Below are 27866 nucleotides of genomic sequence, written 5' to 3'. Positions count from 1 at the left end.
TCAGTTCTGAGAGAATTGAGCAGAGATTTCCGTGTCCGTGTGGCTCACTTGTATCCCACGCGGAGCATTTACTGACACAACGTTTAATTTGCTCCCCTTGCCGCAGTACTCACTGAGCTTCCTCTTCTGTTGGCTCTTTGCACCTGGGTTATAGCCCGGGGGATAAACCAGCTCCAGGAACTCCTATGCCAGCTGTCCGATTCTCCTGTCCATAACATCATTCTTTGGCACTGTGTGGGGAAAAGACGATTTCCCCTATTACGCTCTCTATCAAAGTCATTTATTTGCACCTCTCCAGCTTCCTCTCTCCCCCCGCCCCAGCTTCTCCCCCCACGCTCCCTCCAGCCCCCGCGCCCCCACCCCCACCCGCCACGGCTCTCCCTCTCCAAGCCCCCTTCTCCACCTCTCTACCTTTCCTCCTCCCCCCCAGCACCCCATCTCCCCTCTGGCTCCCCCTCTCTCCCCCAGCTCCCCCTCTGCCCCCCAGCTCCCCCTCTCTGCCCCCAGCTCCCCCTCTCTGCCCCCAGCTCAGAATCACAGAATCCTCCAGTGCAGAAGAGGCCCTTCGGCCCACCAAATCTGCACTGATGCATGAAATGCCCTGACCTGCCCACCTAATCCCATTTACCAGCACTTGGCCCATAGCCCTGAATGTTATGACGTGCCAAGTGCTCATCCAGGTACTTTTTAAAGGATGTGAGGCATCCCGCCTCCACCACCCTCCCAGGCAGCGCATTCCAGACCCTCACCACCCTCTGGGTAAAAACCTTTTTCCTCAAATCCCCCCGAAACCTCCCACCCCTCACTTTTAACTTGTGTCCCCTCGTAACTGACCCGTCAACTCAGGGCAACAGCTGCTCCCCATCCATCCTGTCCATATCCCTCATAATCTTGAACACCTCGATCAGGTCGCCCCTCAGTCTTCTCCGCTCCAGAGAAAACAACGCAAGCCTATCCAATCTCTCTTCATAACTTAAATGTTCCGTCCCAGGCAGCATCCTGGTGAATCTCCTCTCCACCCCCTCCAGTGTGTTCACATCCTTCCTATAATGTGGCGACCAGAACCGCACACAGTGCTCCAGCTGCGGCCTCACCAAAGTTCTATACAACTCCATCATGACCTCTCTGCTTTGTAATCTATACCCCGATTGATAAAGGCGAGTGTGCCATATGCCTTTTTCACCACCCTATTAACCTGCCTTTCCACCTTCAGAGATCTATGGACAAACACGCCAACGTCCTTTTCTTCTTCGGAACTTCCCAGTGTCAGACATTTCACAGTATACCTCCACCCTCTCCCCACCCCCACTCCCCATCTCCACCCCCACCTCTCCACCCCAATTCTCCCTCCCCCCAGCTCCCCCTCTCCAACCCTAGGTCCCCCCCTCTCCCCCCCCTTCCCCACCCCCAGCTCCCCCTCTCTCCCCCCCCAGCTCCCCCTCTTCCCCCCCAAGCTCCCCCTCTTCCCCCCCCCCAGCTCCCCCTCTTCCCCCCCCAGCTCCCCCTCTCCCCCCCCCAGCTCTCCCCGCCCCAGCTCCCCCTCTCCCCCCCGCCAAGCTCCCCCTCTACCCCCCCCAGCTCCCCCTCTCCTCTCCCCCCAAGCTAACCCTCTCTTCCCCAGCACCCCCTCTCTCTTCCCTAGCACCCACTCTCTCTTCCCCAGCACCCCCTCTCTCTTCCCCAGTACCCCCTCTCTCTCTTCCCCAGCACCCCCTCTCTCTACCCCATCACCCCCTCTCTCTTCCCCAGCACCCTCTCTCTCTCTTCCCCAGCACCCCCTCTCTCTTCCCCAGCACCCCCTCTCTCTTCCCCAGCACCCCCTCTCTCTTCCCCAGCACCCCCTCTCTCTTCCCCAGCACCCCCTATCTCTTCCCCAGCACCCCCTCTCTCTTCCCCAGCACCCACTCTCTCTCTTCCCCAGCACCCCCTCTCTCTCTTCCCCAGCACCCACTCTCTCTCTACCCCAGCACCCCCTCTCTCTCTTCCCCAGCATCCACCCTCTCTCTTCCCCAGCACCCCCTCTCTCTTCCCCAGCACCCCCTCTCTCTTCCCCCAGCACCCCCTCTCTCTCTTCCCCAGCACCCCCTCTCTCTCGCCCCCACTCCCCTCAGCTGCCCTTCTCCAACACGGTAAGAAGTTTAACAACACCAGGTTAAAGTCCAACAAGTTTATTTGGTAGCAAATGCCACTCGCTTTCGGAGCGCTGCCCCTTTGTCAGCTGGAGCTCAACACCCCCAGCTCCCCCTCCCCGCCAGCTCCCCCTTTCCCTGCCAGCTCCCCCTCTCCCCCCAGCTCCCCCTCTCTCCCCCCTATCTGCTCCTCCCCCCACCTCTGCCCCCACCTCCCCTGAGCTCTGCACCGCCCCCCCCCCCCCCCCCCGCCCCGAGCTCCCTCTTATTAACAGTGGAGGAATAATACAGCAGCTGGTCTTTTTCCTTCAGCAAGTTTATTCTACATACAGCTCAGTACAGATACAAGCTCCTCTGATTCCCCCACAGTATCTGTTCCTGCTGTGTCCATTTATACTCTTTCAGAGGTTGAGTCAATAACCATCGCCTGTCTTCAATAAGGCAATTACTGTAATTGCCACAGTATGCATTTGCTGATACACTGACTCTCCTCTCCGCATCCCCCAGTTCCCCCACCCTAACCCCCCCCACTTTGCCATATGTCTCCCCTCTTCATGCCCCCAGCAACCCCTCTCTGCCCCCCAGGGAGCATTACAACTGGATTCAACAATTACCCAATATTCATACCTGCCCCGGGGCCCTGAATCCAATGGGAAATATTCCCGATATACTGCTCTGTTACAGACTACGTGTGAAAGCTGGGCTTTTTTAGTCTTTACAATCACTATCTTATCATAATCACTATCATTCCTTATCATCATCAAGGACTCCACGCACCTCGGACATTCTCTCTTCCACCTTCTTCTGTCGGGAAAAGGTCTGAGGTCACGTACCAACCGACTCAAGAACAGCTTCTTCCCTGCTGCTGTCAGACTTTTGAATGGACCGACCTCGCATTAAGTTGATCTTTCTCTACACCCTAGCTATGACTGTAACACTACATTCTGCACTCTCTCCTTTCCTTCTCTATGAACGGTATGCTTTGTCTGTATAGTGCGCAAGAAACAATACTTTTCACTGTGTGTTAATACATGTGACAATAATAAATCAAATCAAATTAATTCCTTTTGCTGCTGGGCAGTGGGTACGAGCTGTACAGCAGGATACTCACGTGTCAAATCTTCAACTTCTTCCGGTTCCTTCAAATCGAGGGCCAGTGCCTCCAGATTACGGAAATGCCGCTGAATAACCGGATTCTCAAAGCTCTCAGGCCTAATCCAGAGGGATAGAAATGGTCACCATTTTATTTTAAGGAGAATTTGCAGAAATTTCCTGTTCATCTGCACAGGGGAAATCATAGAAATCCTACAGTGCAGGAGGAGGCCATTCAGCCCATCGAGTCTGCACCGACAACAATCCCACCCCAGGTCCTATCCCCGTAACCCAATCTATTTACCCCGCTAGTCCCTCTAATCTACACATCTGGGTCACTGAGGGGCAATTTAGCACGGCCAATCCCGCACAACTTTCAGACTGTGGGAGGAACCCGGAGGAAACCCATGCAGACACGGGGAGAACGTGCAGACTCTCCGCACAGACAGTGATCCTCTAATGGCGCAGAAAGTATCGCTGGAACCTCCGACTGACCTGTATTTAAACCGGAGCTTCTGCACCACTGATTTCATCTTCTCGATCTGATCCTCGCTGGCCACTCGCTTCTCCGTAAAGCCGATCTTCCTGACACCGTCGGCGTAAGGCAAAAAAATCAGGTGGAATCCTGATGGGAAAACGACGGAAAGGTTTTGTTTGTACCAGGAATCGGTGAGCATTTCACACGCCCACTCTGCCCGACTCAGGAGTTGCGTTTGATGGGATGACCTGGGATGAACATTCGCGTTTTTGCAGAAATCAGGTCAAAGCTACGACTAGTAAAGTTTTAAAGTTTCAAAGTTTATTTTATTAGTGTCACAAGTAGGTTTACATTAACACTGCAATGAAGTTACTGTGAAAATCCCCCAGTCGCCACACTCCTGTTCGGGTACACTGAGGGAGAATTTAGCACGGCCAATCCACCCTAACCCGCACAGACTGTGGGACGAAACCGGAGCACCCAGAGGAGACCCACGCAGACACGGGGAGAACGTGCAGACTCCACACAGACAGTGACCCAAGCTGGGAATTGACCCAGGTCCCTGGGTGAGTGCGTGAGTGGTGATTGCAGCTCCGTGGGGTGTTTGGATTCTTCGCGTACTTTAATGCTTTTCAGACGTGACAGAAAACTGCGATCCCCACATCCCTCGGAGGTGGATGTTAACGACCCTGTTTTGAAGAGCAGCAGGGGAGTTTTCCCTGGTGTCTTGGCCAGTATTCATCCCTCAATCAACATCGCTTAAAAAACTCTGCCTATCGTCAGGTTACTGTTCCCAGGGAGGAAACCACAAGTGAAGACCCACGTCTAAAATCACTGCACTGCCAATGTAATGCAGGACTACAGCGATGGTAAATGATTCATTGAATGACACTGCATAGAAGCCATTCAGCCCATTATGGCTATACTGGCTCTTTGAAAGAGCTTATCCAATGCGTCTCAAGAGCCTTCTCTTTCCCCCAGCCCTGCAATCTTTTCCCCTTTATAGATTGGATCAATTTCCTCTCAGCAGTTATTATGTAATCTTCAATTTTCATCCATCCACTGTAACATGTATCCGCTGTAACTCTGAACTATAGAAATCTGAAGTTAGTTCATCTGAGTCCAAGCCCAGGCTGTGGTGCTATCTTTCTCTTACGTTGATCTTTCTCTACACCCCGAGCTGTGACTGTAACACTACATTCTGCTCTCTCTCCTTTCCTTCTCTATGAACGGTATGCTTTGTCTGCATAGCGGGCAAGAAACAATACTTTTTACCGTATACTAATAAACGTGACAATAATAAATCAAATCAAATATCTGGTTTCAGTTCCTCTCTGCATTGGAGCTGCACACAATCAGCCAGGCTCCACTGTGTGTATATATGTGTGTGTACGTGTGGCGCGCGCATACGTGTGGTGCGTTTGTACGTGTGGTGTGCGCTTGTACGTGTGGTGTGCGCTTGTACGTGTGGTGTGCGCTTGTACGTGTGGTGCGCGCTTGTACGTGTGGTGTGCGCGCGTACGTGTGGTGTGCGTGCATATGTGTGGTGCGTGCGCGTACGTGTGGTGCGTGCGTGTGGTGCATGCGTACACGTGTGGTGCGTGCGTGCACGTGTGGTGCGTGCGTGTACGTGTGGTGCGTGTGCGTGTGGTGCGTGCGTACGTATGGTGCGCGCATACGTGTGGTGTGTGCGTATATGTGTGGTGCGTTTGTACGTGTGGTGTGTGCGTGTATGTGTGGTGCGCGTGTAAGTGTGGTGTTTGTGTACGTGTGGTGCGCTTGTACGTGTGGTGCGCGCTTGTACGTGTGGTGCGCGCTTGTACGTGTGGTGTGCGCACGTACGTGTGGTGTGCGCACGTACGTGTGGTGTGCGCGCGTACGTGTGGTGCGCGCGTACGTGTGGTGCGCGTGCATACGTGTGGTGCGTGCGTGCATGCGTGTGGTGCGTGCGTCTACGTGTGGTGCGTACATGTATGTGTGGTGTGTCTGTGTACATGTGGTGCGTGTGTGTATCTGAGATGTGTGTAAATGTGTGCTATGTGTGTCCGTGTGGTGTGTGTACGTGTGGTGTGTGTACGTGTGGTATGTGTACGTGTGGTGTGTGTACGTGTGGTGTGTGTACGTGCGGTGTGTGTACATGAGATGTGTGTACGTGTGATGTGCATACGTGTGGTGTGTATACGTGTGGTGTGTATACGTGTGGTGTGTATACGTGTGGTGTGTATATGTGTGCTTTTTGGTGTGTGTGTGTGTGAGTGGGGGTAGGATAGGCAACAGCTACGATGCCCTCCATAGACAAATAGTGTGTGAATAATTATCATATGTGGCCAGGCAGAAAAGGTGCCGGAGATTCTGTGGCACTGGTGTGACCATAACTCAGTCAGAAAGGAGAGACAAATCAAGTGTACTCACCCAGTCAGTGAGCGATCCGAGAGAGACAGTGTCACTGACCTGGAGGGATGGTCTGCACTTTCTGATCATCCAGCGCCTCCTCCTGTGGGACCAACGCCACAAATCGGGGTGGGGTGTTCCTCCGGGGAGTGTAGCGGCAAACAGCATACACGTCCTTCTCCAGGCACTTGGTGAGCAGTGCGCTGAATAAAGTGGTGCTTCCTGTTGGGAATGTGAAGCATAAACACAGCTCAGAACAATAAGCACCTGGCACCAGGGCTGGCCCAAAGGCTGCTGGAAAGGACCAGGGGGGCTGACCTCTCTGAGCTGCTTAGCAAGTGGCGACGATAAAGTCAAATTGTTACTTCATCCCCTATAACACGATAGAATTCTTCATCAAGGTGGACAGTGAGGGAGTTGATTTTGAGACTAGGGTCCTGAATCTTAATAAAGGAAACTACGATGAATATGAGGCACAAGTTGGCTTTGATAGATTGGGAAATGTTATTTAAGGGGACGATGGTGGATCGGCAACGGCAAACATTGAAAGAATGATTATTTAATCCAGTCTGGCACAAAAATAAAACTGGAAAGGTGGCCAAACCAAGGCTTACAAGGGAAATTAGAGATAGTTAAAGGTCCAAGGGAGAGGCATACAAATGATCCAGAAAAACTGTAGACCTGAGGATTGGGACAGTTTATAATTCAGCAAAGGGACTAATTAATAAGGGGAAAATAGAGTACGAGAGTAAGCTTGCGGGGAACATAAACATTGACCGTAAAAGTTTAGAAACATAGAATCCTACAGTACAGAAAGAGGCCATTAGGCCCATCGAGTCTGCACCGACCACAATCCCACCCAGGCCCTACCCCCATATCCCTACATATATACCCACTAATCCCTCTAACCTACACATCTCAGGACACTAAGGGGCAATTTTTAGTCTGGCCAATCAACCTAACCCGCACATCTTTGGACTGTGGGAGGAAACCGGAGCATCCGGAGGAAACCCACGCAGACACGAGGAGAATGTGCAAACTCCACACAGACAGTGACCCAAGCCGGGAATCGAATCCAGGCCCCTGGAGCTGTGAAGCAGCAGTGTTAACCACTGTGCTACCCTGCCATCCAACTTCTATTAGGTGTGTGAGGTGAAAAAGATTGTTAACGACAAACTAGGTCCTTTACAGTCAGAAACAGGGGAATTTATATTGGGGAACAAAGAAATGGCTGACCAACTAAATACATACTCTAGTTCTGTCTTCACAAAGGAGGACGCGAATAACGTACCAGAAAAGTTGGGGAACACAGGGTCTAGGGAGAGGGAGGAACTGAAGGAAATTAATATTAGTAGAGAAATGGTGTTGGGGAAAGTGAGATTGAAGGCTGATAAATCCCCAGGGCCCAATAATCTACACCCCGGAGTACTTAAGGAAATGGCCTGAGAAATAGTGGGTACATTGGTATTCATCTTCCAAGGTTCTATAGCCTTTGGGACAGTTCCTATGGATTGGAGGGTAGCTAATGTAACCCCACTATTTAAAAAGGGAGGCAGAGAGAGAACAGGGAATTATAGACCAGTCAGCCTGACGTCGGTAGTGGGGGAGGATTTAATAGCAGAGCACTTGGTAAACAGCGGCTGGACAGGACAGAGTCAGATGGATTTACACGAGGGCAATCATGCTTGACAAATCTACTGGAATTCTTCAAGGATGTAACTAGTAGAGTTGATGAGGGGCAGCCAGTGGATGTGGTTTATTTGGACTTTCAGATAAGGTCCCACTTAAGAGATCAGTGTGTGAAATTAAAGTGCATGGGATTGGGTAGTGTATTGAGATGGATAGAAAACTGGTTGGCCGCAGGAAACAAAGAGTAGGAATAAACAAGGTCTTTTTCCAAATGGCAGGCAGTGATTAGTGGGGTACCGCTGGGATCAGTGCTGGGGCCCCAGCTATTCACTACAGATAAATTAATGATTTAGACGAGGGAACTAAATGTAATATCTCCAAATCTGCAGATGACACAAAGCTGGGTGAGCTGTGAGGAAGATGGAGAGATGCTTCAGTGTGATGTGGACAAGTTGAGTGAGTGGGCAAATGAACAGCAGATGCAGTATAATTTGGAGAAATGTGAGGTTATCCACTTTGGTAGCAAAAACGGAAGGCAGATTACTATCTGAAAGGCCATAAATTAGGAGAAAGGAATGTGAAATGAGACCTGGGTGTCCTCATGCACCAGTCGCTGAAGTTAAGCATGCAGGTGCAGCAGGCGGTGAAAAAGGCAAATGGAATGTTGGCCTTCATAGCGAGAGGATTTGAGTACGGGGCAGGGGTGTCTGGTTGCATATATATGGGGCCTTGGTGGGACCACACCTGGAATATTGTGTGCAGCTTTTGTCTCCTTATCTGAGGAAGGACGTTCTTGCTGTAGAGCGGAGGTTTACCAGGCTGATTCCTTGGATGGCGGGACTGATTCCCAAGGTGAGATTGAGTCGGTTAGGATTATATTCACCAGAGTTCAGAAGAATGAGGGGGGGGGTGGAATCTCATAGAAACCCGTGTCTGCGTGGGTTTCCTCCCATAATCTGAAAGACGTGCTGGTTAGGTGCATTGGCCATGCTAAATTCTCCCTCGGTGTACCCAAACAGGCGCCAGAGTGTGGCAACTCAGGGATTTTCACAGTAACTTCATTGCAGTGTTAATGTAATTGTGACACAAATAAATAAACTTGAAATTCTAACAAGACGAGACAATGTAGATGCAGGAAGGATGTTCCCCAATGGCGGGGGGTTGGGGCGGCGTACAGAACCAGGGATCACAATTTAAGAATACAGGCTAAACCATTTAGGACAGAGATGAGGAAAAATGTCTTCACCCAGAGAGTGGCGAATATGTGGAATTCGCTACCACAGAAAGTAATCGAGGCCAAAATATTGAATGTTTTCAAGAAGCAGTTAGATATAGCACTTGGTTGGGGCGAAGAGGATCAAAAGATATGGGGGGGAAGATGGGAACAGAATATTGAGTTGGATGATCAGCCATGATCATAATGAATGATGGAGCAGACTCGAAGGGCTGAATGGCCTCCTCCTGCTCCTATTTTCTATGTTTCTAACCAGGGTAATAGGATTCATAGAATAGAATAGAAACCCTACAGTACAGAAAGAGGCCATTCGGCCCATCGAGTCTGCACCGACCACAATCCCACCCAGGCCCTACCCCCATATCCCTACATATTTACCCACTAATCCCTCAAACCTACACATCTCAGGACAGTAAGGGAAATTTTAGCATGGCCAATCAAACTAACCCGCACATCTTTGGACTGTGGGAGGAAACCGGAGCACCCGGAGGAAACCCACGCAGACACGAGGAGAATGTGCAAACTCCACACAGACAGTGACCCAAGCCGGGAATCGAACCCAGTTCCCTGGAGCTGTGAAGCAGCAGTGCTAACCACTGTGCTACCGTGCTGCCCACGATTCAGCATCTGACTCCTCGATTCAAAGTGTGAGAAATCTTTGGCGTGATCTATGATCCAGAGCAGTGGAGAGAACACATTAACGCCATTCAGTATGTAACCGCATGCTGTAATGAGAGGAAGTGGACCAGGTACAATGAGCTCAAATTCATCTTCTCATCTCTGAAGATATAATAATGCTCAGGTTGCATCAAACAATCAGTGATACAGCTCCCAAGGATAGGGGTATACTCTTCAGGGTATTCTAGGCCAGTGGTATTCTATGCAGGGTTTTCTGGCGTAGTTATATTCTATACAGGGTATTCTACGGTAGAGGTATTCTATTCAGGGTATTCTAGGGCAGGGGTCTTCTATACAGGGTATTCTAGGGTAGCGGCATTCTATACAGGGTATTCTAGGGTAATGGTATTCTCTACGGGGTATTCTAGGGTAGAGGGATTCTATTCAGGGTATTTTAGGATAGAGGTATTCTATTGTAGCAGTATTCTATACAGGGTATTCTAGGGTAGAGGTATTCTAAATGGGGTATTCTAGGGTAGAGGTATTCTATATGGGGTATTTTAGGATAGAGGTATTTTATATGGGGAATTCTCGGGTAGAGGGATTCTACACGGGGTATTCTAGTGTAGAGGTATTCTATACAGGGTATTCTAGGGTAGAGGTATTCTCTACGAGGTATTCTGGGGTAGAGGAATTCTATTCAGTGTATTTTAGGATAGAGGTATTCTATAAATGGTATTCTAGGATAGAGGTATTCTATTCAGGGTATTTTAGGACAGAAGTATTCTATACAGGATATTCTAGGGTAGAGGGATTCTAGAGTAGGGGTATTCTAAACAGGGTATTTTAGGATAGTGGTATTCTATACAGGGTATTCTAGGGGAGGGGGATTCTAGAGGAGGGGTATTCTATCTGATAACATATTCTCTACGGGGTATTCTAGGATAGAGGGATTCTATTCAGGGTATTCTAGGGTAGAGGGATTCTCTATGGGGTATTCTAGGATAGAGATATTCTAGACAGGGTATTCTAGGATAGAGGGATTCTATTCAGGGTATTCTCGGGTAGAGGGATTCTAGAGTAGGGGTATTCTAAACAGGGTATTTTAGGATAGTGGTATTCTATACAGGGTATTCTAGGGGAGGGGGATTCTAGAGGAGGGGTATTCTATCTGATAACATATTTGCATCTGCTCTGTATTACGGCTGCATTGTAAATATATAAAATGTCACTCTCTCTCTCTCCAGTAGGATTCCTTCATGCTGGAACATTAGCTCCTAACGTTTTAACACTTCTCGCTGCCACTGCAGGGTTTCCCATCATTATCTGCATGAATCTGTCTTGTGAACCATCAGCTAACTGAGGAGAAGGGGGATGAAGTTTGGACCCTGTGCTCTCTAAATACCCTGGGTAGAGCCATGCCCACTTGGCCAAAGGGCAGCAGTGACAGCGGCTGAGGGTTACCTGTTATCAGCGTCTCATCTGGGTAAATGAACTGTGGGGATCTGATGTGGTGGTGCTTCATTAAGAGTGACAATGGCTTGAAACCAATGAGAACCAAGCCTGGGCCATCAAATCTCTTCAATTCCTCGGTTTCCTCTTTCTCCAGAACAATCTGCCTCTGTCCATAAACCTGGGAACCAAAAAGAACAAGAACAGGCTTAAATTATATGAAAGAGCAACATCTTTCGAGGTACTCACCCGCTGACCCTCCCAAAGCCTGTCCACCATCGACAAGGCACAAGTCAGGAGTGATGGAGTACTCTCCACTTGCAGCTCCAGCAACACTCATGAAGCTTGACACCATCCAGGACAAAACAGCCGCTTGACTGGCACTCCTTCTACAAGCATTCACTTCCTCCACCACGGACACATTGGCAGCCGTGTGTACCATCGATAAGATGCACTGCAGGAACTGACCAAGGTTCCTTCAATAGCTCCTTCCAAACCCACAAATACTTCCATCTAGAAGGGCCAGGGCAGCAGATACCTGGGAACACCATCACCTACAAGTTCCCCTCCAAGCCACTCACTATCCTGACTTGGAAATATATTGGCTGTTCCTTCACTGTCGCTGGGTCAAAATCCCTGAACTCCCTCCCTAACAGCACAGTGGGTGTACCTACACCACATGCACTGTAGCATTTCAAGAAGGAAGCTCACCACCACCTTCTCAAGGGCAACTGGGGATGGGCAATCATAGAATCCCTGCAGTGCAGAAGGAGACCATTCAGCCCATTGAGTTTGTACCGACCACAATCCCACCCAGCCCCTATCCCTGTAGCCCCATGTATCTATCCTGATAGTGCCCCTGACAATAAGGAGCAATTTATCATGGCCAATCAACCTAACCCGCACATCTTTGGAATGTGGGAGGAAACCGGAGCACCCGGAGGAAACCCACGCAGACACGGGGAGAACGTGCAGACTCCACACAGACAGTGACCCAAGCCGGGAATCGAACCCGGGTCCCTGGCGCTGTGAGGCGCCAGTGCTAACCGCCGTGCCGCCCTAACGGTCCTCTTCTGGATGAGGTCACACTGTGTGATATGAGTGATCACCGTCATCAGTAACTCAGCCTCTGTGTTATTTTGTTAAAGAACACAGAGGCTCAAGCACGCTCTGTTCATTAGGCTGGGCATATTTTGTGGAATAATCCATCAATATAGATGGTCATGTAACCACATCAAGCAGATAAACTCAATGAAGTGAAAGCAAAATACTATGGACGCTGGAAATCTGAAATAAAAACAGAGAATGCTGGAAAAGCTCAGCAGGTGCACGGTGAGAGAAGCAGAGTTAACATTTCGGGTCCGTATGCCTCTTCTTCAAAGAGCTAATCCAGTGAAGGTCTGACTGAAAAATGGAAAGTTAATCTTGGTATAAAAAGAGCAAAGGGATGGAAGCCTCTTCCCACTGGCTGTCTGGATTACGATGGTACAAAATATTCAGGACATTGGAAGAAGGGTGATGTGTATCCCAGAAACGGGGCGGCACGGTGACACAGTGGTTAGCACTGCTGCTTCACAGCGCCAGGGACCCGAGTTCGATTCCCGGCTTGGGTCACTGTCTGTGTGGAGTCAGCACGTTCTCCCCGTGTCTGCGTGGGTTTCCTCCGGTTGCTCCAGTTTCCTTCCACAGTCCGAATGACGTGCTGGTTAGGGTGCATTGGCCGTGCTAAATTCTCCCTCAGTGTTACCCGAACAGGTGCCGGAGTGTGGCGACTAGGGGATTTTCACAGTAACTTCACTGCAGTGTTAATGTAAGCCTTACTTGTGACACTAATAAATAAACTTTTAACTTTAAACAGGTAACCAGTTAAAGACAGAGCAGAAAATAAAAATGATACCTCGTACTGATCCTTATTTTAAAATAAAAAAGCAAGTTACAGGGAGGGAATCAATTTGTGAAAGGGATGCAGAGAGTCAAATGTAAGTAGTAAGATTCCTACATTACAGCAGTGGCTAAACTTCGAAACCAATGCTGAACAAGGAGACAGGTTGTCGAAGTTTTTTGTCTTGCACTCATCAGGACAAACCCCAGAAGGTCAAATTTCAAACAATTGTGACAATTTATACCACAGGAGAAAAGGGTGTTGATTGGTTGACAAGTCGACTCTGATTGGCCGAGGTCTTGCCATGGAGAAAGCAATGGGGAGCTATAGGCTCCTCAAGCTGCCAGATAATTCAAAACAGGTGCAAGGCTTGGGCATATTCCTTTTGTCTGCAGGAAAGTTCAGAAGTACTTCATTGGCTGTGAAGTGCTTTGGGCCATCTTGAAGTTGTGGAAGGCGCTATTTTAATTAATACAAGTTATTTTTCTCTTTATTTACTCATCTCATTACCATTCTATCTTTGCCTTGCACCATTGTCTCTTCTGTTATTTAATCTCTGCTGCCTCCCCTTTCACTCTTTCCAGCCCTCCGTGCATACCTTCCTTCTGTACCTGTTTGAACCCTGTGGCATGTCTAACGTGGGCTAGTTGTAAAGAAAAGTAATCGACCTGAAACATTAACTCTTGTTTCTCTCTGTACAGTACGCACAAGGGATACAATAACAGGGGAGTTATATTCCTGGATGAGTAATTCAGAGGTTTTGACTAATGATAGAATCAGAGAATCCCTACAGTGCAGAAGGAGGCCGTTCAGCCCATCAAGTCTGCACCGACCACAATCCCACCCAGGCCCTATCCCCATAACCCTATGCATTTACTCTAGCTAGTCCCCCTGATACTAAAGGGGCAATTTAGCAAGGCCAATCCACCGAACCCGCACATCTTTGGACTGTGGGAGGAAACCAGAGCACCCGGAGGAAACCCATTCAGACACGGGGAGAACGTGCAAACTCCAGATAGACAGTGACCCAAACCAGGAATCGAACTCGGGTCCCTGGCACTGTGAGGCAGCAGTGCTAACCACTGTGCCACCGTGCCGCCCGATTGAATATCTCAGTGGGGAAGAATGGTGGGTCATCAATATCTTTAGAACATCCTCACCTCGCTTCTCCCTGACCCAAGACAGGGTTGGAATAACACTGTAAGGTGTCTCTTTACACAACACCTTTCATAACATCAGGACACCCACCATCAGCAACGTACTTTTGAAGTGTCGCCACTATTATAATGTAAGGAAGACAGTCACTCATTTGGGCATGGCAAGATCCCACAAAACAGCCAGCAGATGACCAGGTTTTAGCGATGTTGGTTCAGGGCTTGGCTAGAAGTCCCCCGGATGACTCTTCCAAAGAGAATGCCACCTGAGAGGGCAGATACATGGCCTCCCTTTACTGTCTCGTCCAAGATGCAGCAGCTCCAATCTCGCCTTTTGCACCCAAGCCTCTGGAGTGGGACTGAAACCACAGCCGACCGAAATGGAGTTAAGAGTGTGAGCCCCCTGAAGCACCCCCAAATCGAGTGAGTGAGATTGCCCCTCCATTCCCCCCAGTCAGTACTCTGGGTATTTGAAACGGGGAAAGTTTCCCATTTCCCCAGCACCAATAATTACAAGCATACTGAGTGTTAATCACCACAGTTAGCAACTGCACTCAAAACTATCTGGAGCAGAATGAACAAATGGAAACAGGATTTAACGCAACAAAATGCACATTCTTAATTACACTGCAAAGGATTCCAGGAAATGGTACATGTGTTTATTGAGAATGAAAGACAAGCTGTATTGAAGCTGCCATTCAAATAAGATTAACACACTCCCAACCTCACCGTACCGTGGGTGGCACGGTGGCACAGTGGTTAGCACTGCTGCCTCATAGTTCCAGAGACCTGGGTTCAATTCTGGCCTTGGGTCACTGTCTGTGTGGAGTTTGTACGTTCTCCCCATGTCGGCATGGGTTTCCTCCGGGTGCTCCGGTTTCCTCCCACAGCCCAAAGATGTGCGAGTAAGGTGGATTAAGCATGCTAAATTGCCCCTTAGTGTCAGGGGGATTAGCTAGGGTAAATACATGGGGTTACGGGGATAGGGCCTGGGTGGGATTGTTGTCAGTGCAGACTCGATGGGTTGAATGGCCGCCTTCTGCACTGTAGGGATTCTATGATTCAAAGTGGGTTAGAGAGAGATTATGTCAGAAATGGAGAGTTGTTTAAGTGAGCAAATATGTTAATACTTAAAAGGTCCTCTTTCTTTCTTCAGTTCCGCTGAAGCATTTTACTGTCAGGATTGTGTCTCCCCCCAGCTCCTGGCCTTGCAATTTCATCCTCAAACTAGCCTTGTCCGCCTCTGCCATCTCCTGGTATTCAGTTGCATTGCCGCCCGCAGTCTCACTCTCAGCTCAACATAACTCCTGATTACTGAGGACCTCAGGCCGTCCCTACCAACCTCACAGCCAGGGAAGGCATGCTCACTGTTCTGAAACAGGGAGGAACGTGTCATGTGCACAGCAAGCTCCCATAAATGGCAATGAGATAAACGAACCAACAATCTGTGACGCTGGTGGCGGGATAAGCGATGATCCATACCATCACTAATAGGATCTTTAAAATTATGAAAAGTTTTTGATAGTGGGAGAATGTTTCCTCTTGTTTATTTATTTAAGGAAGGATGTAAATGCATTGGAAACAGTTCGGAGAATGTCTACTGGACTAATACCAGGAATGGGTGGGTGGTGTTTTGAGCAAGGTTTGGAGAGGTGAACCTTGTATCCGCTGGAGTTTCGAAGAATAAGAGGCGACTTGATTGAAACAGATAAGATCCTGAGGGGGTGTTGACAGGGTGGATGTGGAGAGGATGTTTCCTCTTGTGGGAGAACGTAGAACTAGAGACTCACTGTTAAAAAGTAAGTGGTTACCCGTTTAAAATGGAGAAAAGGTGAAACATTTTCTCTCTGGGGGTTCAGTGTCTTTGGAAGTCTCTCTTGAAATGCTGGTGGAAGCAGAGTTTTTGAATTAATGCTATTTTAAACCCCTAAGCTAATCCCAATTGCCCACGTTTATTAATGACAAATAACAGTGGACCCAACACCGATCCCTGAGGCACACCGCTGGTCACAGGTCTCCAGTTTGAAAAACAACCCTCTACAACCACCCTCTCGCTTCTGTCATCAAGCCAATTTTGTATCCATTTAGCTACCTCACCCTGGATCCCGTGAGATTTAACCTGATGCAACAACCTACCGTGCGATACCTTGTCAAAGGCCTTGCTAAAGTCCATGTAGACAACATCAACTGCACTGCCCTCATCTACCTTCTTGTTTACCCGTTCAAAAACACTCAATCAAATCTGTGAGACATGATTTTCCACTCACAATGCCATGCTGACTGTCCCTAATCAGTCCTTGCCTCTCTTAAATAATTTAGCAGTAAAATTGGACTCTTTGTTTGACTGAATCTCCCTGGGAAATCCATAACGGGTAAAGAAAGCAAGCAAATCCCCCACAACCTTTTTTGCCTTGACATTCCATAATGGAATTGCGTCTGGAAACCTGGTAGACACATTCATTACGGTTAAAAAAATACTGGTTCCCACTTCTGGTTTTAGAGAGGGGACCTAAACAATCAATGATAACCCGTGTAAAAGGTTCTTCAAATGCGAGAAGTGGCATCAAAGGTGCTGGTTTTATCACTGCCTGTGGTTTTCCTACCATCTGATACGTATGACAGGTACGGCAAGATTCAATCACATCTTTATGTGGTCCAGGCCAATAGAAATGCTTCTGTATCTTAGCCTGAGTCTTCCTCACCCCGAGATGACCTCCTACAGGTAACTCTTGTGCTACCCACAATACTTCCTGTCTGTATTCTACCAGCAACACAATCTGATGAACTTCTGCCTATTTCTCATCTGCACTAACTTGCCAAGGTCTCTATTTTCACCTTAAGATTTTACTATTAAGGTAATAGGATTCTGGAATACACTCTGATTCCTTTTCCGAGTCGGCTTTATGATATAAATCCTTTATCACCTCATTTTTTTGTTATAACTCCATTAATCTTTTAGAGCTAGACACCTCTGCCTGATCCTCTACCTGCTTAGGTCTTTCCTTTACCATCTCATCAGAGTGTCAGCTAGCTGGACCTCAATTCCTTCATCTTTCTCTTTTGTTCTCCCACTCCTGTTTTAACTAATGGCTGTGGGATCTTGTCACCACACGATCTGGAAAAATTCCAGGGTATTTTTCTTTTAACTCCTCAGTTCCCTGGTTTTCTTTTGGCTTTTCCACTACAATGAGCATCAGTCCCTCCTGTGAACCAGCGATATCATTTCCAAGGATAAACTGTATTCCTGGAATAGCCAAGTTTTCCATCACTCCCACTATCACTTACCCAGTCTTGATTGGACTTTCTAGCCTTATCTTACACAGGGGACATACTCCTCTCTCCATTTATTCCACAGATTACCACTCTCTCGGGCAATATTTCAGGAGTGCAAATATTTTCATCTCTTACTATTGGAGACAGACTAGCTCCCATATCTCTCAATATTTTAATTTCTTTACCTGAGGGAGAATTTAGCACGGCCAATGCACCCTAACCAGTACATCTTTTGGACTGTGGGAGGAAACCAGAGCACCCGGAGGAAACCCACACAGTCACGGGGAGAACGTGCAGACTCCACACAGATAGTGACCCAAGCTGGGAATTGAACACGGGTCCCTGGCACTGTGAGGTGGCAGGGCTAACCACTGTGCCACCTCGCTGCCCCGAGATACTAATACCTTTACAAATATGGTGCCCTGCATTCTTCCCATTGCATGTGTACACATGTCACTGACACCATCTTGGGAGTTTAAGAGGCCTCGTAAAGGCTGAATAATGGGCAGCACAGAGATCAGTTTTAACCACCCTCCCCAGAGCCACCCCACTCGTGTTTATAGTTTAACAACACAACACGTGGTGCATTCAGCAACTGCACCAGGAGCAGAACCCAATTGGTCATTTCAAAATGTATCAAAGTGCAGTTTTGGGAAGAGAAATGATTACCGTAAGTTTCCGCCGACAGCCTCGCTAGCACGACTCAGCTTGAAGGCACTGACTCCTGTCAAAGGATTTAATTCTTCAGTCAATCATACAGCCTAATGTTTAGCAGGAGCAGTAACTGAACCATGGTGAGGTGTGTATCCGCAGTTGTCAGGGTCAAGTTCATGGATTTGGAGTGCACCATCCGGGGCACGGAATTACGACAGCGCTCACACAGAACGCTGGCCACACCTCATGGAGTTCAGTTCCAGGCACCCTCCCACAGACAGAACACCAGGTTATGATGTTAGTCCAGGGCAATTCCCCAGGATGATACAGACCATGAGGGGATTGACTTTTGAAATTTGGCTTATTTTTGAGGGTGGCATGGTGGCACAGTGGTTAGCACTGCTACCTCACAGCACCCGGGACCCGGGTTCGATTCCCGGCTTGGGCCACTGTCTGTGTGGAGTTTGCACATTCTCCCCGTGTCTGTGTGGGTTTCCTCTGGGTGCTCCGGTTTCCTCCCACAGACCGAAAGACATGCTGGTTAGGGTGCATTGGCTGTGCTAAATTCTCCCTCAGTGTACCCGAACAGGCACCGGAGTGTGGCGACGAGGGGATTTTCACAGTAACTCCATTGCAGTATTAATGTAAGCCTACTTGTGACAATAATAAAGGAATGGAAGGAGCCCTTTTCAACCCTGACACTGGGGCTTATTTGGGGCCTTTGTACCAACACATCACAACAAAATAAATCACACAAGGTTGTGCTTTTTTTTTCATTAATTTGTGGGACCCGGGTGTCACTGAGTGCCAGCATTTATTGCCCATCCCCAGCTGCCCTTTGGAGGGCAGTTGAGAGTCAACCACATTGCTGCGGCTCTGGAGTCACATGTAGGCCAGACCGGGTAAGGGCGACAGATTTCCTTCCCTAAAGGGACATTAGTGAACCAGATGGGTTTTTCCAACAATTGACGAGTTATAAGGAGAGGCTGGATAGACTGGGACTTTTTTCTCTGGAGCGTAGGAGGCTGACGGGTGATCTTATAGAGGTCTGTAAAATAATGAGGGGCACAGATCAGCTAGATAGTCAATATCTTTTCCCAAAGGTAGGGGGGTCTAAAACTATAGGGCATAGGTTTAAGGCAGTGGTTCCCAAAGGGTGCGGCGCGCCACACTGGTGCGGCGAGAGAGGATGGCAAGAGTGGTGGGAAGATTCAAGGACAATCAAAGAAACATTTAAACATGGTTTAAACAAGCATTGTTTTATACTTTCTGGATGCCCCATGATCATATTATAAAGTAGTTGTGTTCTATGTTATGAATCAAGCACTGCTCGGAGTTGTTTTTATTTTGGATGTATTTCTTATCAATAAAAAATTTGGTGTGGCACGAGCAAATTTTTATTCCGAAAGTGCGGCCCAGTGAAAAACGTTTGGGAACCACTGGTTTAAGGTGAGAGGGGACAGATACAAAAGTGTCCAGAGGGGCAGTTTTTTCACAAGAGGGTGGTGAGTGTCTGGAACAAGCTGCCAGAGGTAGTAGTAGAGGCGGGTACAATTTTGTCTTTTAAAAAGCATTTAGACAGTTACATGGGAAAGATGGGTCTAGAGGGATATGGGCCAAATGCAAGCAATTGGGACTCGAGTCATAGAGGTTTACAGCATGGAAACAGGCCCTTCGGCCCAATTTGTCCATGCTGCCCTTTTTTTAAAAAAAACCCTCAACTAATCCCAATTGCCTGCATTTGGCCCATATCCCTCTATACCCATCGTACCTATGTTACTGTCTAAATGCTTTTTAAAAGATAAAATTGTACCTGCCTCTACTACTACCTCTGGCAGCTAGCTCCAGACACTCACCACCCTCTGTGTGAAAAAATTGCCCCTCTGGGCACTTTTGTATCTCTCCCCTCTCACCTTAAACCTATGTCCTCTAGTTTTAGACTCCCCTACCTTTGGGAAAAGATATTGACTAACTAGCTGATCTATGCTCCTCATTATTTTACAGACCTCTAATAAGATCACCTCTCAGCCTCCTTCGCCCCAGCGAAAAAAGTCCCAGTCTATGCAGCCTCTCCTTATAACTCAATCCATCAAGGCCCGGTAGCATCCTAGTCAATCTTTTCTGCACTCTTTCTAGTTTAATAATATCCTTTCTATAATAGGGTGACCAGAATTGCACACAGTATTCCAAGTGTGGCTCGGCATGGACAAGTTGGGCCGAAGGGCCTGTTTCCATGCTGTAAACCTCTATGACTCTAGTTTCATGGTCATCAGTAGATTCTTAATTCCAGATTTTTTTTATTGAACTTATCTTGATAGACACATTAACAAACGGGGAATAGAGGGATATAAGCGGTTGGTTAGACAGGTAAAAGTGATTGGCGAAGGCTTGGAGGGCTGAAGGGCCTGTTCCTTTGCTGTACTGTTCTTTGTTGTTCAGTCCGATAAGGGAGTGATGAGGTAGACTTGGATGTCATCAGCATATTGTGGAGCCTGGCATCATGTCTTCAGATGGTGTCACTGAGGGGCACCAAGTAATGGACAAGACTGGAAAAGGGACATGGAGGCAAATCTAACAGTAACACTTGCATCACCAGCACCAGTGACCATTCCCAATGAGAGAGAATCTCAGCTGCTTCCCTTGACATTCAAATATTACCATTGCTGAATGCTCCATTATTATCATGAGGGGGTCACTAATGACTAGAAACCTAACTGGACCAGCCACGTTCTGCATCTACAAAAGCAGGTCAGTCGCTGTGGCGATGAACTCAGCTCCCGATTCCTCAAAGCCTGTCACCATTCAGGACTCAAAGCAAGCCGCTTGACTGACACTCCATTGACTGGATCCACTACAGTTTGCCTATCGCTGCAACAGGTCCACAGCAGACGCCATCTCCCTGGCCCTGCACTCAACCCTGAAACACCTAGATAACAAGGACACCTATGTCAGACTCCTATTTATCGACTACAGCTCAGCCTCCAACACCATTATTCCCACAAAACTCATCTCCAAACTCCGTGGTCTGGGCCTCAGCTTCTCCCTCTGTGACTGGATCCTGAACTTCCTACAGCCCACAATCAGTAAGGATAGGCAATAACACCTCCTCCACGATCATCCTCAACACTGGTGCCCCACTAGACTGTGTTCTCAGCCCCCTACTATACTCCTTATGCACCTCTGACTGTGCGGACAAATTGTCCTCCAACTCGATTTTCAAATTTGCTGATGAAACCACCATAATGGGTCGGATCTCAAACAATGACGAGACAGAGTACAGGAATGAGATAGAGAATCTGGTGAACTGGTGCGGCAACAATAATCTCTCCCTCAAAGTCAACAAAACGAAGGAGATTGTCATCGACTTCAGGAAGCATAAAGGAGAACATGCCCCTGTCTACATCAATGGGGATGAAGTAGAAAGGGTTGAGAGCTTCAAGTTTTTAGGTGTCCAGATCACCAACAACCTGTCCTGGTCCCCCCATGTCGACACTATAGTTAAGAAAGCCCCACCAACGCCTCTACTTTCTCAGGAAACTAAGGAAATTTGGCATGTCAGCTACGACTCTCACCAACTTTTACAGATGCACCATAGAAAGCATTCTTTCTGGTTGTATCACAGCTTGGTATGGCTCCTGCTCTGTCCAAGACCGCAAGAAACTACAAAGGGTTGTGAATGTAGCCCAGTCCATCATGCAAACCAGCCTCCCATCCATTGACTCCGTCTACATTTCCCGCTGCCTTGGAAAAGCAGCCAGCATAATTAAGGACTCCAGACGCCCCAGACATTCTCTCTTCCACCTTTTTCCTTCGGGAAAATGATACAAAAGTCTGAGGTCAAGTTCCAACCGACTCAAGAACAGCTGCTTCCCTGCTGCCTTCTTCCCTGGTTTCAAGATGCCCTCGACATAGCCGGAGAGGTTCTCGCACAGGGTTCCGTTTCCTGAAACGATGGGACGGCCGGGTGTATTTGCCTTGTGTATTTTTGGGAGGCAGTAGAGATCTCCAACGTGTGGAGTACGTGGGATGAGAGCACGGAGGGTGCTCTGAAGGTCCAGATCAAAGGTTTTGATCAGAGTGTTGAGTTGACGGGTGTGTTCTTTGGTCGGATCTGTGGGTAACTGTCTGTAGTGTTCCTCGTTGTTCAGTTGTCGGTACACTTCTTTGCAGTAATCCGTTCTGTTCAGCATGACGATGGCCCCTTTGTCTGCTGGTTTGATGACAATGTTGCGGTTGGTCTTGAGAGCGTGGATGGCGTTGCGTTGTGCTTGGGTGATGTTCGGTGCTGTCTTGTGAGTGCGGCTGATGAATTTGGTGTTGACGCACCTCCTGATGGCTTGGGCATACATGTCAAGTCGACGGCAGCGGCCTTCCGGAGGAGTCCAATTCGACTCTTTCCTCTTCGGTTGCACTGCGGGTCTCTCTGTCTGCTGTTCCGGTTCATTAGCTGTCTCATTGTGTTCGCTGTTGGCCTCTTGGGGTTTGTGGAAGAACTCCCGCAGCCTCATTCGCCTGATGAATTCCACTGTGTCCGCTGCGAGACTGATGGCGTCTATTTTGGTAGTGGGGCAAAAGTTGAGCCTTCGGCTGAGAACTTCGATTTCATCTGGCTGAAGTGTGTAGTCCGATAAGTTGACAATGGACTTCCCTGCAGTGGTGCTGTTTTCTACTGTGGTATCGGGGGGGGGCTTGGTTGCTGCTGCTGGTGATGCCGAGTTTCTCAAGTTTCCTGTTCTTGGTGTGCATGTAGATGGTGTAGTTCCTTTGTCTCGTCTGCTTGGCAGAGTTTCGCAGCTGGTCTGCATCCTGAGCGCAAGTTGAGACTATGGATTCGATCTTGGTTTCCAGGCTGCGGCGTTTGCTGTAAAGTTGGTGTATGAGGTGTTTGAGGAGGGTGAGAGAGGTGCGATGGCAAAGTCTCTCAGCATAGCCCGTGTTATAGGTTGACCTGAGTGGGTTCGTGATCCGTAGTCCTTTCGGTATCTTGTCTGCTTTCTTGCATGTTTGTAGAAACTTGATGTCTGTGTCGATATGCGCGATCTTCTTGGAGATCCTCTCCACTTGGAACCGGCAGTTTGCTGCATCAATGGTAGTCATGATGTGGAGATGCCGGCGTTGGACTGGGGTAAGCACAGTAAGAAGAGAAAAGAGACCACGTTTCGAGTCTGGATGACCCTTCGCCAGAGCTGTATAATAAAGGGGAAATTAGTCTGTGATCATGAAATTACCCGATTGTTGTAAAAACCCATCTGGTTCATTAATGCTCTTTAGAGAAGGAAATCTGCCGTCCTTACCCGGTCTGGCCTGTCTGAGGATCCAGAACTGCATGGCTGACTCCCAACTACCCTCTGATTGACTTAGAAAGCCACTCAGTTGTGTCAAAAGTCATGATGAAACTGCACTGTGGATGTGCCTTCACATCGCAGAGTGCAGCAGGTTTAGACAAAGCCTCATCATCGCCTTTTCGAGGGCAATTAGGGATGCACAATAACTCACATCTCGTTCATGAATTAAGAAAGAGCATTTTCTGTTTGTATTTCAGATTACCAGCATCCGCAGTGTTTTGCCTTTGGTCAGGCAGGAGTTGACGTTTTAATTCAGCACGGTATAGGTTCACCGTCCTTTACCTGGGCCTTCTTGGTGTCGCTGGGCAGGAGCAGACTGCCTGTCTCCCCGTTAAACCAGCAGGTTTTGGTTTTGACGGGCTCGTTGCTTTCTCGGTACAGGCGGACGGCACTGGGTTTCCTGGCACTCCGCACGAGATTGTAAACTCCGATTGAAAGTTCCACGCCTTCTCCCAGCTTCAGGTTCAGCCTGGCCAAAACAAAACACAAAAAAAACAGGACATCAAATACAAGCGGCACCGGAACAGAGAGTTTAACAGGGGCTGAAACTCAAAGACATTCTGATGCACATTAAGCGGTTGAAGAAGGCGGCAGTTTAGGGATGGGGGGCGGTGGGGTTTAAGCCAAGGTCCTGACGACTTGGTCAGTTGGATGTAAAAGATCCCACAGCATCACATGGAGGATGGCACGGTGGCACAGTGGTTAGCACTGCTGCTTCACAGCGCCAGGGACCCGGGTTCGATTCCCGGCTCGGGTCACTGTCTGTGTAGAGTTTACACATTCTCCCTGTGTCTGCGTGGGTTTCCCCCGGGTGCTCCGGTTTCCTCCCACGTTCTGAAAGATGTGCTGGTTAGGTGCATTGACCCAAACAGGCTGTGGCAACTAGGGGAATTTCACAGTAACTTCATTGCAGTGTGAATGTAAGCCTTACTTGTGACTAATAAATAAACTTTACTTTGGAGAGCAGGGAAGCTCTGTCCTGTCAAATTAACCTCCAAAAAACAGATCTGGTCATTCAACTCACTGTTCAAGTGTGTGTGGAAAATAGTTGCTATGTTTACCAATGTTTGTGAGGAGGATTGTCAGAGGATGCAGCAGGATATAGATAGTCTGGATAGACTTGGGCGGAGAAATGGCAGATGGAATTTAATAAGAGTTTTAACAACACCAGGTTAAAGTCCAACAGGTTTATTTGGTAGTAAACACCATTAGCTTTCGGAGCACTGCTCCTTCATCAGATGGAGTGGAAATGTGCTCTCAAACAGGGCACAGAGACACAAAAATCAAGTTACAGAATACTGATTAGAATGCGAATCCCTACAACCAACCAGATCTTAAAGATACAGACAATGTGGGTGGAGGGAGCATTAAGCACAGGTTAAAGAGATATGTATTGTCTCCAGACAGTCTCCAGGTACACGGTACCTACTCTTGCAACTCGGCCAACGTTGTCTACCTGATACGCTGCAGGAAAGGATGTCCCGAGGCATGGTACATTGGGAAAGCCTTGCACACGCTACGACAACGGATGAATGAACACCGCTCGACAATCACCAGGCAAGACTGTTCTCTTCCTGTGGGGGAGCACTTCAGCAGTCACGGGCATTCAGCCTCTGATCTTCAGGTAAGCGTTCCCCAAGGCGGCCTTCAAGACACACGACAGCGCAGAGTCGCTGAGCAGAAACTGATAGCCAAGTTCCGCACACATGAGGACGGCCTAAACCGGGATGTTGGATTTATGTCACATTATCAGTAACCCCCACAGCTTGCCTCCTGGACTTGCAGAATCTCACTGGCTGTCCTGTCTGGAGACAATACACATCTCTTTAACCTGTGCTTAATGCTCCCTCCACTCACATTGTCTGTATCTTTAAGATCTGGTTGGCTGTAGAGATTCGCATTCTAATCAGTATTCTGTAACTTGATTTTTGTGTCTGTGTGCCCTGTTTGAGAGCACATTTCCACTCCATCTGACGAAGGAGCAGCGCTCCGAAAGCTAATGGTGTTTGCTACCAAATAAACCTGTTGGACTTTAACCTGGTGTTGTTAAAACTCTTACTGTGTTCACCCCAGTCCAACACCGGCACCTCCACATCATGACTAAGATGGAATTTAATCCAGACGAATGCGCCTCTGTTTTCTCAGAAGACTAAGGAAATTTGCTATGTCCACTACGACTCTCACCAACTTATCGCTTCTCGGCCTTTTGGCTAAGATCAAGTGTAGTATGGTCGGCAGCCCATGGTCGGCCGCACTTGGGTGAGGTCATTAGGTTACACTGAAGCTTCAGATGTTTCATATGAAGCAATTTTTTAAAGTGGCATCTTGGCCTTTTGGCTAAGATGCAAATGAGCTCAAGTCTTGGAGGAGGAACCTCCCCCTTCTCCAATCAGCTTGGCTCATGTAGATCAGGCCCAGGACAGGGTGGTTTGGTCGCTCGCCCTGCCTTGTCAGCCTGGATCTGAAATGTCTCAACTTGTTGAGACTCTGAATTGGATTTGATTTGATTGAATTGGAAAAGTATTTTAAAAAACTTTTACAGATACATCAGAGAAAGCATTCTTTCTGGTTGTATCACAGCTTGGTATGGATCCTGCTCTGCCCAAGACCGCAAGAAACTACAAAAGGTTGTGAATGGAGCCCAATCCATCACGAAAACCAGCCTCCCATCCATTGACTCTGTCTACACTTCCCACTGCCTCGGCAAAGCAGTCATCATAATCAAGGACCCCACACACCCCGGACATTCTCTCTTCCACCAAAAGATACGGTCACGTACCAACTGACTCAAGAACAGCTTCTTCCCTGCTGCCATCAGACTTTCGAATGGACCTACCTTGCATTAAGTTGATATTTCTCTACACCATTGCTATGACTGTAACATTCTTCACTCTCTCCTTTCCTTCTCTATGAATGGTATACTTTGTCGGTATAGTGCGCAAGAAACAATACTTTTCACTGTATACCAATACATGTGACAATAATAAATCAAATCAAATCAAATCAAAGATGATGCATTTTGAAAGGTCCAATGCAGTAGAGAAATACACAGTAAATGGCAGGACCCTTAGAAGCATTAACATGCAGAGGGATCTGGGCGTACAGGTCCACAGTTCCCTGAAAGTGGCAACACAAGTGGATAAGGTGGTCAAGATGGCGTATGGCATGCTTGCCTTCATCGGTTGGGCCATAGGGTGCAAAAATTGGCAGGTCAAGTTGCAGCTGTATAGAGCTTTAGTTAGGGCATGTTTGGAATATTGCATACAGTTCTGGTCGCCACATTAAAAGTTTACCAGGATGTTGCCTGGTTTGGAGGGTATCAGCTATGAGGAGAGATTGGACAAACTTGATTTGTTTTCATTTGAACGTCAGAGGCTGAGGGGCGACCTGATAGAAGTCTACAAGATTATGAGAGGCGTGGATAGAATGGATAGTCAGAGTCTTTTTCCCAGGGTAGAAATGTCAATTACTAGGGGACAGAGGTTTAAGGCAAAAGGGGGAAAGTTTAAAGGAGATGTGAGAGGCAAGTTTTTTTACACAGAGGGTGGTAAGTGCCTGGAACTCGCTGCCAGAGGAGGTGGTAGAAGCAGATACAATAGCAACGTTTAAGAGGCATCTTAACAGATACATGAATAGGCCGGGAATGGAGGGATATGGACCGCGTAGAGACAAAAGGTCTTTAGTTTAGAAAGGCATCCTGTGTCCAGACGCAGACTTGGAGGGCTGAAGGGCCTGTTCCTGTGCTGTACTAAATTCTTTGTATGGCCGATTCCTGTCAAAGTAACATGATGCACTTTATGATGTTTCAACATAAGAGATGCAGCAGAGAAACAGGCCATTCAGCCCAACAGCTGCATGCCAGTATTTCCGCTTCCCATGAACTTTCTCCCTCCCCTCTCCCTTTAGCGTTATCAGCGTAACCAGCCAATGATCTTCTCCCTCATGCTCATCCTGCTTCTCCCTAAACGCAGCTACACCATTCATTACAACCCTGTGGTAGCCATGTTCCACATTCCCCTCACTCTCTGGGTAAAGAAATTTCTCCTGCATTCCTGGCCTGGTCACTACCTGGTGTTGACGGCTTCTGGTTTCGCTCTTCCCTGCGAGTGGAAACATGCCCTGAGTGCCTAATCTATGAAGATCGTCCGCACATTTGAGCAGATTGTGTGCATGAACACGGACGTTCTGTCTGCCAAGGTCCGCAGGGAGTACATTAGAAACTCTCCGAGGACCCAGGAGACGCGGTGCTACTCTGAGTGACTGCTGACCTGGTGACGGTCCTCTTCTTGTCGTCCTTGGCCCACACTTTCCGAAGCAGATCGTCCAACCTGGCTGACCCCTCGCCTTGCACAGCTGCATCCCCATCCTCTGATACACTGACAATGTCGCAGTAAAAGAGAGACATGTCAAACCCACCAGGCTTCTTCAGATGCATCAGGTCAAGGATGATACCTGAACACAGACAAGGGCAGAGACAAAGACACGCCATTCACAGCATAGCAGCAAAAGGCAAAGCTTCTGTTATTATTGCTCGC

General features: G+C 48.2%; 2 pseudogenes; one reads left to right on the top strand and one right to left on the bottom strand.

Annotated features, from left to right (window-relative positions):
- LOC144482158 (X-ray repair cross-complementing protein 5-like) lies at window positions 1-27780 on the bottom strand (annotated as a pseudogene).
- On the top strand, window positions 25522-25727 carry LOC144482159 (U2 spliceosomal RNA; annotated as a pseudogene).
- Window positions 27781-27866: the final 86 nt, after the last annotated feature.

This window comes from Mustelus asterias (genome assembly GCF_964213995.1).
Source record: "Mustelus asterias chromosome 26 unlocalized genomic scaffold, sMusAst1.hap1.1 SUPER_26_unloc_40, whole genome shotgun sequence".
In the NCBI taxonomy this organism is placed as follows: Eukaryota; Metazoa; Chordata; class Chondrichthyes; order Carcharhiniformes; family Triakidae; genus Mustelus; species Mustelus asterias.
Note: the sequence above shows the minus strand (reverse complement) of the source record. Positions and strands in the feature narration are given on the sequence as shown.